Below are 13,601 nucleotides of genomic sequence, written 5' to 3'. Positions count from 1 at the left end.
ATAAATCTAAGATAGCTGCATAGTTTGATGAAAATCCAAGTTGATTTGAAAAATAACCTTGTCTATATACGGAACTATTCTTTATATAAATCAATGTACTTTAAATAAAAGAGGCATACTAAGGAATCTTTTAAATCATTGATTGTTTCAAGACCACTGCATTTGTCTTTCTTATAATTGAAACTTTTCTTCCTCATCAAATCTATATATTTTTTTTATCAACGAGATCTTATCATATAAAGCTATCAGCACTGCTAGGTTATTTTGTTATTAAGGAATATAATTACCAATCTCCCTCGAAAGAAGGTTGTTTAAAATGGTCTTCACACACCAACTTAAGCTTGCTATAGATTAAATTTTTGCTATTAGTTTAAGGCTGCACAACCATGTCTTTCTTGTTTTGTGGGATCGGGAAAACTATGTACACTTTTGTCACAACCTTGTTTGACAGAACAACCCACACTTGACAAGAAATTTTAACACTGTATGACATCTACGGCAATACCCGATTGATTGATGATAACGCACGGTCGGTAAATCCCCGATTCTGTTTGTCCTTTGTGGTTTATAGATATCACCAGAAGTCACTCGACTTTTTATATCGGACATGCCGACAAGATGGCGATTTCCAAGAACTGATAATCAATTTCAAAAATCGATTTTGATCTCTTTACATACAGAATAAAACTTTATTATTGATTGATGAACATGTGGTTTTTTATGCTTCAAGAACAAAATATCAATTTTTCATTTTTTGGCGGAGTTTCCCTTTAACATAATACTTTGAAACAATGCACAACACAGGCAGTCAGTCAGTTTTAATCACTTTTGGAATGGTTTGTTATATCTCAAATGCTACTTGGAGAAACTGACTTAATTCATATACCAGTGTTGATTTTTCAAAAGTTATACATGTAAATAGCTACGAGTAAATAAAAGTTGTTACTCAACATGAAAATTGATAACAATCAAATATCTGTCATCTTCACAAATATTCTCCTGATTGACCAAATCATTTAGGTATTACACTTTAGGACAAAAAACTGATTGACACAAGAATAAGTTGAAGGGCTTAACTAAGTTTAATTTTAGTATTTCAATTTAATCATTGATTAATGATTACTATTTTGAGACTATATATAAGAATTTGATACGTGTGCAAAAATTATTTTGCCACCCCCAAAAAAAATGTTTTTCTACAAATTATTTTTCATTCATCGTAGAAATTGCTATTTAAAGGGGCACTAGCTGACAAATTCATGATCACCGATTTGACTCAAATTTTCATATTTAATGTATGACATGCTAAAACGAATATCCAAATCACATTTAGCCTGAAATAATAGTGAACAATACATGTACTTGATATTATGTATCAGAATTTTGTGTATACATATTTCAGTTTAAACAATAATTCATTAACTATCGAGATACCCTCCACTAATAAGTTAAATTGAAGATCACATGAAAATGGATCCAATGAAGTCAAAAATGCACAACGGAAGGTTTCTTTGCTCATTTCAACAAAATTGAACCAAAGTGGCTGCTAAAAGCAAATTTTTATTTCATTATAAAATTTCTCTTTTATTACTGATTGTATCAAACAAAATCACATTCTATTTTGTTTATGTATCGTAACTTGTTCCCTTTTAAGATGTATTATAATTATTGTAGCATGCATTAACTGATACATGTATTTGACGTGAACAACAATGTTAATAATCAATTAATTGTCACATCTTTTATCTATCTGAAAATCGTCAAAATATAGTACCATGGAAGTATTATATTGACAGGAACTCCAACAAGCGGACTTCAAACGTTTATAGTGTTTATAGTGCGATGGCACAAAATCGTCAAGTATCTGTTAATTATTACGACATGTCTTATGGATGCATGGGTTCCGATCAAATTTTTTGAACCTCGTGAATGATCGTAATTACAGAACATACCGAAATAGCCGGATGTGTACTTAATTGTCAAGAAAATGAATTTACCGACCATGTGAATGACAAATATGTCAGTTTTTACGGGGTTTGCTGCTTAAAAACAAATAAAAAGAAAAGAAACGAAATCCCCGCGACTGTTTTCACCAAATAAAAAAAAAAAAGAAGAGTAAAAATACTCACAAGCCATAAACATTTCAGTTTAAGTTGCAATCAATTTTAAAATTGTAAGATTTTTATTCATGAGAGATTGAACCGTTGGCTAGACACGCGTAACTGTTATATACATGTTAGGCTGAAAAATCAGAAAATTCTCATGTAAAGTAAACGGAACTGAAAGTTTTTATCAATAATTATTATCAAGTTTTACTGCTAACTTTGACAAATATTTTAATGAAGTGTTTAATGAAAGAACTTCCAACAAAAATTTAATCCAAAAGTTGGCCGGGGGGACGGGGTTAAAGAGCTTTGATCCGAAAAATATCAAATATTTTGATTTATTGTTTAATGGAAAAAATTTCATGCAATTTATGAAGAAACAGAAACATAAATTGTTTAGCATACGGTGTAAGATGTTTCAGAACTGTTAATTAAGTTTTTAAACACATAAATAAATTCTAAATTGGTTTCCATGATAAAAAAAAAAAAAAAAAACTGCTTAGGGCCCATCATGGTGATCGTTTTTTAAATGAATCCAGAAATATTAAAAGCCATTCGTAAAAATAAATCTGTCAGACGTCAGATCGAGTAATCTCGGACTAGGTTGAATGCTTAAGGCTGTTTACAACTTTGGAATTATCATAAAAGGTGTAACAATTAATCTGCATGTCCCGTAACCTGATATTGCTATGTAGAGGTCATCACATGCGTGTTATTATTAACCTCTTTTAGTCTTTAAACATATTTGATAAATAAGTTATAATAATAACATTTTACGATAAAGAAAAACATAGATATTTGTGTAACACTCGCTAAAAGTTTACAATCTTTAACTGAAAATTTGAGTTATCTGGCTCCATCTGGCACACTACAAGCGCATCACATTATTTTCTGCAAACACTCTACTTCAGAATAATATAATTTTCATAATCGGATATTTACCGATTTTCAAGCTCCCATGATTAAAACATACTAAACAAAACTTAAATAAGCTTGCCCTCTTTCCGAATGCAGTTAATTTTCTTATGTCATTCTGTTAAATATGGACCAATTTTTTTTCGATCTTTTCAGCGTTGTTCTTCATTTATTGAACGGAAACAGTTGTTGTATTCATGTGGCGATTCACAAATAACCACGGGAGTTTCCGTGTTTATTTACCTTGGTAGGTAGATAAGACAATCGATATCAAATCACGTGATGAGACCAATTTCAGTTAAAAGTTTCGTTGGAGTTCCTGTCAATATAATACTTCCATGATAGTACTAAAATCTTCATCAACATTTTAAATTTGGTTGAATATCAGATGATATAAAAAAAACATAGTAGACAATCTAACTCCTTGTCAGAATTGCTCTAAATGCTTTGGTTTCCGAGTTATAAGCCAAAAACTACATTTAACCCCTATGTTCTATTATTAGCCATGGCGAGCATCTTGGTTGGCCAAGTTTGGTTAAATTTGACCCAGTAGTTTCAGAGGGGAAGATTTTTGTAAAAGTTAACGACGACGACGGACGACGGACGCAAAGTAGTGAGAACAGCTCACTTGGCCATTTAGGCCAGGTGAGCTAAAAAATAAAACATGAACAGAACTTAGAAGTAGAATGTATAACCCTGCCCCATGCACAATTCAAGTTTTGTTATTAAAACTTGAAAAATAATTTTGACCAACAATATAATATAGATGACAATGTTATTAAAGTGATAGGGTTAAGAATCTGAGAAAGTTTAATAAAACTTAAATAAGTACTTCAGGAAAAGTTGTTGAAACAAAATGGGTGCCACCATTTAAGGCAAAGTTCATATTTTGAAGAAAAAAAATGTTTACCAAAAAAATATAATAGGAAGTTCACATTTGCATTATATGTGAAAGAATCTGAGAGAGTTTAATAAAATGAATTGGATAATGTAAAATTAAAGATACAAAATTGCCTCCCACCTCCTACCCCTATTATAGGTAATTGCTAAATTTAAGAAAACTGTTGTTATTACAAAACTGTCTAGACGCAATACAAATCTCTGATTTTCAATAAAACTTTTTCCTATAACTTTGATAGAAATAATGGATTTGAAGTAAAAAGTAAGAAAATTTTCTGACTTCAGTCTTTATCCTTCAACTATCAGTCAGGAGTACTACTTATACAAGTAATTTTTATTTACTTGAAGAAGTGAAGAAAAAAATACACATATAAGTTAATTTGTAAGATACTTATACAAGTGTATTTTATTTACTTGTATAGGTAAAAAAACATATTGACATAGTTGTGTCCCTTAGACATTCAGAATGTTTTACTTATTTAAATAAAAAAGACATCCTATCGTCTTTTCTTGAATTCTTAGAATTTCTTTGGTAAAACAGAATTTTAAATTGTCTACCCTTTGCAGATGTCTTTACTTATCATTTAAGTGTAATTTCATGGACAATGAAAATCCCATTTGTCTGTTATCTTCAGAACACTGCTCATTTACAAGCCCCCAAGGAGCAATTTTTGAAGGCCTTGCACAAATACTTAAATCTTTGGGCAATCAGTTTCTTCGTTGAATTAATGAGATGAAACATTGAACTCTAATAATAAATTATGAGCTACATGTAACCTAGGAAAAATCATTTTACATGTTAAAGGCATGATTTTATATCTCAAAACTTGAGAAATTTTGTAAAATTGTACGAAAAATTTACCTATACAAGTGATTTTTTTAGAAAATTAAGGGGAGATTATTCAAACATTATAATTTACTTATATGTGTACACTTTTTTTAAGTCTTCAAGTAAATTAAAATTAAAGAACCTTAGTGAGCATGCTCACATACCCTACGTCCCCACATTGTCATTGGAGAAATTAAATAAGTGTAAGAAAAAAAAATTGTATAAGAAAAAAAATGAATCGTAATTTCCTGTCAATATGCACATCTACATAGTATGTTCTTATTATCTAAAAAGGTTATGAAATTCTGTTGTGTGGTTTCAGAGGAGTTGCGATGAAAAACTGTTGCAGTAGTACATTGAAGCAAATAAGTTCAAAGGATCGTAACTCCAAGAAAAAAAAATTAATCGTAATTTCCTGTCGATATGCACATCTACATAGTATGTCCTTATATCTAAAAAGGTTTCATGAAATTCTGTTGTGTGGTTTTAGAGGAGTTGCGATGACAAACTGTTGCAGTAGAACCTTGAAGCAAATAAGTTCAAAGGGGCGTAACTCCTAGAAAAAAATTGAATCGTAATTTCCTGTCGATATGCACAACAACAGAATATGTCCTTTTCATCTAAAACGGTTTCGTGAAATTCTGTTGTGTGGTTTGAGAGGAGTTGCGATGACAAGAAACAGGACTGACGGACGGATTGACGAACGGACGGACAAACGGATGGACGGACTGACTGACGGACGGACGGGTCAAAAACATTATACCCTCCGCAACTTCGTTGCGTGGGGTATAATTACGTGTACAAGTAGTACCCCTGACTAACTTTTGAAGGGAAAATGTATATGTGATAAACTAATTGAAGATGAATCTCGTTTTCCCAGAATTAAAAAAAAATATGATTTCATGATTTAAATGGAAATTTTCCAGTATCTTTTGAAAGTAAATGTTTAGTGTTTTTTCTTACCATGTATAATAAGAAAAAGATTCTTTAAAGGATTATCATAGACAACAATGGGGCAAAGTGTTTATTTTTTTTTTAAAAGAATGAAAATTTCAACGAAAAATGTTTTGTTAGTTGTAAGTTGGAAAAATAATAATTAAAAGTGTCAAAAAATGTATTGCTTAGGGGAAAGAGGCGGTAAAAAGAAAATTGGCCAAAGGGGAACCCTGATAAGAGCATATATTTTTTATAGATTGCACTTTGATCTAAATTTGTCAGTACAGCTACAAGATCCTCATCCTGCATGACTCAAATCAATCAGATATAGTATACTGTCAGCCTTTATAGAATAATAATTTGAATGACTACACAGGATGCAACATGGTGATCATAGTCATAGAAGGTGTGTATCTATATGAAGTATATATTTCTCTTAATGTAAAGGACTCTCTTCATCACTATGATTTTTTTTACAGAGAGAACACAAATGTAAACAAATGACACCATAATGTATAATGTTTGAAGTAATGAAGTAGTAAATTAACTAAAAATACTTCAAATTTTAAAGGTCAAATATAAAATTTAACTGGTTCCTTTGAGTTAGATATTAAGATAGATTTGTGTTCTATGAATACTACTAAATTGTTCAATGAACATTTACAAATATCACTTTGCTAAAAAAACAACATTACATTATCCAATCTACATTTCAGTTTACATGAAACAGTTGCTGAACATTATTTTTAAAAAGTAGTCCCTCATTCCCTGTTGTGGATATATTGAGATAAAGGTTAAAAAAAATTGTATATCTCTTACAAAAGTGTATTTATATAAAGAGAGAATAAATCTAAGGGCTAAACTTAAGGAGATACCCAACAATTTGCCTAACATAGATTGTGCTTGTTTAAAATTGAATAAACTTTGACCTGTTGGCAAAAATAAACAAAAAAGTTAAACCACATAATTTAAAGGGATAACTTCATCGTATATATACCAGTTTGACAAACACTATTTTGATCATTGATACATGAGGAGCTTAATTTTTTTACTATAAGTATTTGATTAAAAGCTGACGTTAATAGCGTTAACTCCCTTTAGTGTTATATACCCTTTAATACTTTGAGTAATATACCATAAAGGGATTTTAGTCAACATACCACAATTATTTCCTCTATCAGTTTTTTTTTATAACTTTTTGTCTCATAAAAAAAATTGCACATAGCAGGTAGTTTAAAAAACATTTTTTATGCCTACCTTTTCCATAATCAATGGCCATTTCATATCTTCTGCTACTTAAATATCATGTCCTGAAGCCACACATGCTTTCATTTTTGTTCACAAATGGGCAATCTTGGCATCGCAATATAACTTCCCAATTTAAGCTTCAGAATAATAGTAGTTTAAAATCTGAATTCCTGAAAAGGATAAGATGACAATTTACAATTTTTATTTCCCATCATCATATTTTATTTACTGAAGCATTTTTAAATGTTGTGGGTACCTGTGGATAACAGCAATAGGAGAAATAGAGGTAATATCGAAACTAAAAAAGAACTAAATTACAGAAAGCGCTTCAATTTTACAAGTATTTAGTTTATGTACAGCTTATTTGAAAACAATAACAAAAAATATAGTATATTTGATTCAAAGGGAGATAATTTGGAGCTTTTTCAATGCTATAAACATATTAAAAGTCATCTGGGGCCAAACCGAATCGATTGTTTTAGTTGATTTTTGTACCATATCATAAAGCAATAACTAATAGTGCTATAAATAAAATTTGTAATGAAAAAACAAACGTTTTCACCGAAATTTTTGTACCCACAAAACCTTAACAAGAAACTAGAGGCTCTCAAGAGCCTGTGTCGCTCACCTTTGTCTATGTGCATATTAAACAATGGACACAGATACATTCATGACAAAATTGTGTTTTGGTGATCATGATGTGTTTGTAGATCTTACTTTACTGAACATTCTTGTTGCTACAATTATCTCTATCTATAATGAACATGGCCCAGTAATTATAGTGGAAAATATTTTCTAAAAAATTACAAAAATTTATGAAAATTGTTAAAAAATGACTATAGGGCAATAACTCCTTAAGGGGTCAATTGACAATTTTGGTCATGTTGACGTATTTGTAGATTTTCTTTTGCTGAACATTATTGCTGTTTACAGTGTATCTCTATCTATAATAATATTCAAAATAATAACCAAAGTCTGCAAAATGTCCTTAAAATTACTAATTCTGGGGCAGCAACCCAACAACGGTTTTGTCTGAAAATTTCAAAGCAAATAGTTCTAGACCTGATAAACAATTTAGACCCGTCAGATTTGCTCTAAATGCTTTCGTTTCAGAGGTATACGCCAAAATCTACATTTCACCCCTATGTACTATTTTTAGCCATGGCGGCCATCTTGGTTGGTTGGCCAGGTCATCAGACACATTTTTAAAACTAGATACCCTAATGATGATTGTGGCGAAGTTTGACTTTATTTAGCCTAGAAATTTCAGAGGAGAAGATTTTTAAAAAGAATACTAATATTTCAGAAAAATGGTCGAAAACTGACTATAAAGGGCAATTACTCCTTTAAAAGAGGTCAACTGACAATTTTCGTCACGTTGACTTATTTGTAGATCCTACTTTGCTGAGCATTATTGCTGTTTACAGTTTATCTCTATCTATAATAAAATTCAAGATAATAACCAAAAACTGCAAAATTTCCTTAAAATTTCGTATTTGGGGACAGCAACCCAACAATGTGTTGTCCGATTTGACTGAAAATTTTAGGGCGGATAGATGTTGACCTGATAAACAATTTTACCTATATTTTAACCAGATTTGCTCTAAATGCTTGGTTTCAGAGTTATAAGCCAAAATCTACATTTTACCCCCATGTTCTATTTTTAAGCATGGTGGCCATCTCGGTTGGTTGGCAGGGTCACGCCACACATTTATTAAACTAGATACCCTAATGATGATTGTGGCCAAGTATGGTTAAATTTGGCTAAGTAGTTTTTGAGGAGAAGATTTTTGTAAAAGTTTACGGATGACGGACGACGGACACCGGACGACAGACGACAGACGCAAAGTGATGAGAAAAGCTCGCTTGACCTTTCCCGTCAGGTGAGCTAAAAATGCATTAATAAAAACCTAAAAGGTACAACAAACATGACAAAACTACTGGATACGTAACTTTATAGTAATACATATAGGAAACGTGCCCATTGAACACAAATGATGCTCCTGCTATGATACGTTATACCAGATGCTCTGCAAGACGCAGCTTGATACGACAGCGGAGGTCGAAACCCTTCGGCCCAGGTGAGCTTAAAATATCTTTGTTTCTCCTCCCCCGACTGAGGCTGTCAGGGTATGGATAGGTAGGTAGGCAAATTATTTTATTTGATTTCTTGATATGGTTTTTCTATATTCAATTTGTACAAAATTCAACAGGTACGGCTCAATTCAAGAAAAGTGGGGTATTCCCTGTTTTCAATGTAAACCCCAGTTTTCTGGTGTTAAAAACAGTATAGAGACCTCCTTTTTTCCTCTTCATTTTATGGTATGAAATCTTTTTTTTTGAAAAGCGCATACTCTACATGTGATACCGATGTTTAATGATAGCAACTGTTTTATTAGTTAGTAATCAAGCTCATTTTAAGTCTAGTTTGATGCATACCTTGATCATCAATTATGAGATGACAAAAATATATGTTAATCACTTGGGAATTAAAATTCAATAAATAAAATTTTTCAATAGAAGTGAACATAATTCAGTTATGTTCAGTTATAGCTGGATCATGCAGCTTGGTCAATTGATCCCTTAACAAACAATTTGTAAGTTTTTTTCTAGTTCTAGAAAAAAACAAGGTTCACTTATTTATGTTTTGTTGTCCCTAGAATACTTTTATAATAAGTATTTACAAATATAACTGATGCAGTTATAACGTTAAAGCATGCCCTTTTGTAAATTTCATTTCATTAAAGATTGAATTTCATGCCATAAATTGAAAAATGAAATCACATTTAAACTGGTTTTTTTTAACACCAGAAATCAGGGACGTTCCCTGAAAGTAGGGAATACATTTCCTGACTTGTGCTCAACCTGTTCGAAGACAAAGTAGATAGATTTCAAAGCACGTCTCAGACCATAGTTACTCAAAGATTGTATCCTTTAAACAGGAACAGAGGTTAAAGACAAAGCAAATCAAGGTGCACTCAGTGGGTTGAAAGATGCTTCAGATTTTTTACTTTCAAAGATCACCCTTGCAATCAACACAAATCGTGTGGCAAGGCATTATGCTTGTTTTCCTTGATTCCAAATCATATAGACGCTTCAATACAAAAAAGCCTTGATTTAAATTGCTTGTTGACTGCAGCATCCGAAAGGTATCACAGTAAACCAACGCATCGGAAAGGTATCACAAAAACCAACGCATCGGAAAGATATCACCAAAAACCAACTAGCAAAAAAAAAAAAAATATGGACAAGAATGGCCAATAAAATTTTTCGAGGCGCGGTGATTTTACCGGGTCAGTCGTGGAAAGAGAAACCAACAATATTTGATTTTTGGCCTATATAGCTAGTTGACACAGAATGAACAGTCAGGGATATAACTCTATAGGGTTATTACAGAAAATAACTTGCATGTGTTATTACAGATACCTTCATGAGTTGTATACTCTTTTCCCCTTAAATTTTCTAAATCTGCAATAACATATGTTTGTTATTTGTAAAATATTTTAATCTATAGTAGGCTCTAGGGAACTCTTGAGACATTGCGCAGAAACTAAATGCATAGCCTTGATAACTAATTTTTAAAGTTTAATTTTGCATCCTATGGACCTTAATATAGACCCATTTGAAAACAGGACCAAAAATTAGAAATCTAAATACACGATAAGATTCGCCATATAAAAAAAAACCAATAATTCAATTTTAGTGAAAGCAAACAAAGTTTAATTTTGGACTCTTTTGGCCCCTCATTCCTAATCTGTTGGAACTAAAACTCCTAAAATCCCAATCTTCCTTTTGTGGTCATATAAAACCTTGTGTTAACATTTCATAGATTTCTATTTACTTATACTAAAGTTATTATCCCGAAATCATTGGTCTTGGATGACGCTTAACGACGCATATGACAACAACGTATAACAAATATACGACCAAAATGTTTTTTTGAATGTTTGTGGTTGTATTAAAAGGACATATAAACTCATAATGAATTGGCTCTCGCCGCGATATAGCCCTTTTGTGCTAATGTGGCGTAAAACAACCAACAATCAATCAATCAGTATATTTTGAAAATTGGATATAAGCTTATATTACATTTCATTTGATAAAAGGCTCATGGCAACAGTGCTCCTATTATGGGAGTAAGCATACCACTGCATTATAACAAAGCCCGCCAATACTAAGAACATCTTTTGACTTTACTGTGTATTCGAAAGTCAACTTAGAAAGTACTCGAAAGTTTCCCGCCGTTTACCAATACTGACAAAAATGGCGAAGAAATCAAATGACGCTCGTGAAGAGCAAGAAAACGGATATCTTCATGGTATAAGTCCACTTAAAATAAGTCGAAATAACAATTAATATTTCAATGGAAAACTGCTGACAAAACACAGAACTTTTAACTTCGTGTGCTATGCACCAGAAAAAGATGCAGATTACCAGGTGGCAGAAAAAGTCAACTCGCCGGTCAAATTACAAACATCAAGTATTCCCCATCTCAGATTGATAGTACATATTTGGACATACAAATTAACCGACGTTCGTGTTTCAACGTCATGAAGAAACTAGACTTCAAAAATATAGTGGAAAAGGCGAATTGGGATGCTGTAAGAAGTTTCACAAAAATATCGGATATTGATAGAACAGCATCTCATGTAATGGTAAGCATTAATTTTATTTCTTTTATGATACCCCTCTGTTGTGTAACTGAAATTAATAGAACAAGACAACAACAAAATATGTTTTTCAATGTGACCACAGGACCCTATCTGAAAAATTTGCACATAATTTTGATCAAAATATGGTCAGGCCCTTGTAGAGCCCCCTCTCTTATCTATTGATGTAAGCTCCCTTTCGGTTTTTATAAATTTCAGATTTTGCATTTGATATTTATTAGTCCAAATAATTATGACGTCTTGAAAGGCTATACTACTTTTTTGCTTTGACGCCTTACAGCGACGCAAACAAGTATAATAGCCTTTCAAGACGTCATAATTATTTGGACTAATAAATCCCAAATGCAAAACTAGGATATATTGGACCTTATTCATAAAAAGGGGGATTTTTCAGTTTTCAGACTATAGGCATAGTATAGCTCAAATTAATTTAACCTTTATTCATATTATATCAACACAACAATAGAATTGACAGAAGAAAGTTCCCCTTCAAATTAGAAAATATTTTGTCATTTCGGTTTAAGGTCATGGGACTTGAACCAATTGAATGTAGGCAATTTTTCACATTTTGCACACTAACCTGAGTATGTCGAGATTTATTTATTTGAAACTTTACATTATTCTTGTGATTGATATAAGGAAGCTCCCTTTTGATTTTTATGCCCCACTTAGGGAAGTAGCTCGCCAAATGTGAGTAAGAATTCTATTTGGCGAGTCCAGATTCAATAGAACTCGCCCTTGTGGCGAATGACTCTTCTGTGGCGCCTTTGAATCAAGCCAGCATTATTAAAGATCGTGTTACCCGCAAAATCTTAATTAAAATGATTGATCAATGATTAATTACAAATGCAATATATAAGATATTATATGACATAATATTTAAATGTATAAGATCACTTGTTTGAGGCTTATCATAAAGCGTATAAATTTGAGAAAGTATTGGTCCAGCAACTCAAGACACACATGTTTTTCTCATTGACGAAAGCTGTACGGTGGCCTATACTTGCTTACATCCACCTCATTTGGATTTGGTGGATATTTGTCTAATTGGCAATCATATTAAACCTTATTTTTCAATGAACACACAGACAAATTTGAAAAGTTTTCTCAATAAGATTTATTGATAATCTTCCTAAAAATTTATCAAATTGCCATTCTGTCTAAATTGGTCTAACTGCTAACATGAAGCAAAATAATTTAATTTTTTTTTTTTAATATATATTATATTAAGAGAATAAATTAATTATATGTATTAAGGAAAATCACTATTCAACAGTGTTTGTTCATTGCTAAAAAGTGTTTACACAATTTCATCTTACTTACATGTACATCACTAATTAATAAGTAATTATTCAGATTATAACAAAGATATGTTTATATTACAATATTTAACCTTTTCATCTCTTACAAGTGTGGGTGTCCCCTTAGGGTGTTTATTTAGCAATATGAATTTAAAGCAATTAAGTTTTCAATTCACTAAATAAATATATATAAATGCACTTCACAAAAATGCATTTTTTCAAACTTTGGATTCATTCAAACAAAGCTTTGAAATAAACAAGGTATTCAGTAATGGGCAAAACTTAATTGTATTCTGCTTTAGGTTGCAGTCTTGTAATTGACTGCTCCATAGGCTTACATGCAAAACAGGTGATCTTTGAAAATTAAAAAATTAAAAATGCTACATAGAAAAAAAATTTCATGTTCATATCATGTATGTACTAATGTGAAATTGTGATTTAATCGAAAAAAAGGGGGTCTTGCCACGAAGAATAAAAAGTTACGCAATCCTGAAGTCAAAACATTTTTTTTCTACTTTCTGTTTGCTATTTATACTAGGCCGCACCACTTCCAGTAAACATGATATCCTTCCACTTTCCTGGATTGATATCCCCAAAAGATGCAAGATTTTTTTTAAAGTCTATATATATGTTTCAATTCAGCATAAACCTATAATCAAACAGAAAAAATTAAGTTCAGAAAAAAATTCAGAAAAAA

The sequence above is a fragment of the Mytilus edulis genome, chromosome 11 (genome assembly GCF_963676685.1).
Source record: "Mytilus edulis chromosome 11, xbMytEdul2.2, whole genome shotgun sequence".
Taxonomy (NCBI): domain Eukaryota; kingdom Metazoa; phylum Mollusca; class Bivalvia; order Mytilida; family Mytilidae; genus Mytilus; species Mytilus edulis.
Note: the sequence above shows the minus strand (reverse complement) of the source record.